The sequence below is a fragment of the Oratosquilla oratoria genome, chromosome 14 (genome assembly GCF_046742065.1).
Source record: "Oratosquilla oratoria isolate Oo_2021 chromosome 14, ASM4674206v1, whole genome shotgun sequence".
Classification (NCBI taxonomy): domain Eukaryota; kingdom Metazoa; phylum Arthropoda; class Malacostraca; order Stomatopoda; family Squillidae; genus Oratosquilla; species Oratosquilla oratoria.
In genome coordinates this window covers 34,684,524-34,687,023 of record NC_134790.1, presented here as the reverse complement: position 1 = coordinate 34,687,023, position 2,500 = coordinate 34,684,524, and the positions used below count along the sequence as shown (strand labels likewise).

General features: G+C 50.1%; 1 protein-coding gene across 25 annotated transcripts in view; it reads right to left on the bottom strand.

The window, feature by feature from the left end:
- The window catches only part of pyd (zonula occludens-like protein polychaetoid), a 600,297-nt gene that overhangs the window by 422,307 nt on the left and 175,490 nt on the right, over window positions 1-2,500 (bottom strand). Inside the window, exon 1 of one of the 25 annotated variants that reach the window (XM_076197991.1) lies at window positions 822-931. The exons of 23 other annotated variants lie outside the window; for them this stretch is intronic. The gene's annotated coding sequence lies outside the window, so the exon portion shown is untranslated. Of the gene's footprint in view, window positions 1-779; window positions 795-821; window positions 932-2,500 lie in introns of those variants that run through there. One more of the 25 variants, XM_076197990.1, reaches the window with a different exon arrangement.

Sequence of the window (2,500 nt, the reverse complement as noted above, 5' to 3'; positions counted from 1 at the left end):
GTGTGTGTGTGTGTGTGTGTGTGTGTGTGTGTGTGTGTGTGTGTGTGTATGTATTAATGAAAGTGTGACATATAATCCTCTTTTCTCTGTCGTCAGAAAAACCCTCACTTCTGTCGACAGAGCAATGACAAAACAAGACATCAAGTCTGTCACATTCTTAACGCTAAAAAAGTATAATTTAATACAATTTTTCATTTTTTTCACTCGAAACGAGGCATCTCCTTCCTATAGGTCCAAAGAACTGCTCTCTCTCTCTCTCTTTACAGCTGCTCTCTTTGATCCACAAGAGGAGCAGGTGACGTCACACATGAGCACAGAGCACGCGGCACTACACTGGACGAAGCACATGAAGGACGAAGACGTACGTTGTCTGTTCAGGGTGAACACAAGACCATAACACATCACATCGACCCAGAACAGCACATCACGGAGAGAGTCACTGGGTCACCCGCACGTCACAGAGGCCCGTGAGCACGTAACGCATACGTCACATGTACTCCCATGAGCACACGCGCGCGCACACGCAAACACACACACACACACGCATACACGCTCACAATCACAAAACAACACGACACCCTTACATAAAAACGTACACAAGTACATACGCACACGCACACACACACATACACACACGTACACACGTGCCCGATGACCACGTACGTGCTTCATAGTTGACGCCCCGTGACGTCACATCACGCTTCGTGACGTCACGCACGGTTACGTCAGGTATCACGTGATAACTCCGTCACTTGGCATCACAAAACGCGCACACGTACACACACGCGGGACGAGGAAGACGAGGATGACACGATGAGCACCTGGGCAGGGAAGCGACTGGCTGGCTGGTTGGTTGGCTGGCGCGCGAGGAGCCCTGGCACTAGTGCGGCACACATGCACTCAGGCGCGCGCGCCGCGTCGATCGGGAGGCAGGCCCGGGCCGCTACTGTGCGGGCCCGGCGGCCGGGACGGGCGGACGGGTTCGCGGGCACCGCCGAGGAACCGGACGAGGAACGAAGAATGAGGGAGGGAGGGAAGGAGGAAGAAAGGTAGGAGCGAAAGGAGTGAGGGAGAAAAGGAGGAAGAAAGAGAGGTAAAGAGCATGAGAAGGGGAGGGAGAGGGAAGGGAGTGACATAGAACAAAGTCATGGAGGATAAAAAGGTGGAGGGACGGAGGGATATAGAGTAAAATCATGGAGGACGAGGAGGGGAGGGATGGAGAGAGAGTTGGAAGGAGGTAAGGAGGGAGGAACGAGGAGACAGCATAAATGATCAGGAGGATGGTAAGGAGAAGGAAGGAGGAAAGGAGAGGGAAACATAGGGACGAAGAAAGGGCGAAGGGCGAAGGTGACAAGGAAGATAAGAAGAGGAGGAAGAGAGGGAGAAGTGGGAGAAGGGAAAAGAGGAGGAGGGAAGGATGGGAGGAGGGAAGGAGAGAGGGAAGCAGGGAAGGAGAGAGGGAAGCAGGGAAGGAGAGAGGGAAGGAGAGACCCAGGATGATAAGGAGATGGGTGTTGAGAAGGGCGCTGCTCCCAGCACACGCAATGCGTACGCAAACGCGCGCACACACACACATAAAAAGAAAAAGAAATGTGTGTGCATATATTCAACATATGGTCCATACATTCACACGAAGGGACACACATTTGACAGACACGCACGCATGTCATATGCATAGTGGAGACGCATACATACGAGTACATAATATACGCGCGAGCACGCGTGAGTGCGCGCACACACACACACACACACACACACACACACACACACACACACACAGAGACACACACACACACACACGTGCATTCTACTATATTATTCCCACCCCCACACACGCACACGCACACACATACTCACGCACATATACACACAGGCACACAAATAATCGCCCTCCCGCAACACAAACAAATATCCAGGCTGGCCTGACGGCATAAACACAAGAACTATTAATACCCACAAGAACTCGAAAGCTGACAAGCACGCGACTACCGCCCAGCCACGCACGCACGCAAGCAAGTACGTACGCCTAACGGTCCACATCACAACACGTTACATTACCCATGCAATGAAGCACCCACCCACCCACCAAAAATAAACAAATAAAGAAATCAAAATAAAATAAAATAAAATTAATATATATATATAGATATATATATATATATATATATATATATATAATATATTATTATATATATATATATTATATAAACCATAATACTGTCAAACCTAAAAACCAATTTCTTTCCCTACCAAGTTGCTCCCACCATCACCTTCACACCACAACCACAGCCACCACCACCACCAACACCACCACCACCTCCATTATCAGGATGACAGCTGCACCCGCCTTTCACCAGCGCTTCTGCCAGCCTCTCTCCATTGGCTGCCGGCCTAATTACACAGGCTTTTGGCTCCTGCCACTTTAAAGCGAATCAATCACCAAACAAGCACAGCCAACAGCACACTCCAGCGATCAAGCAAGCAGGCACGCAAGGCGAGA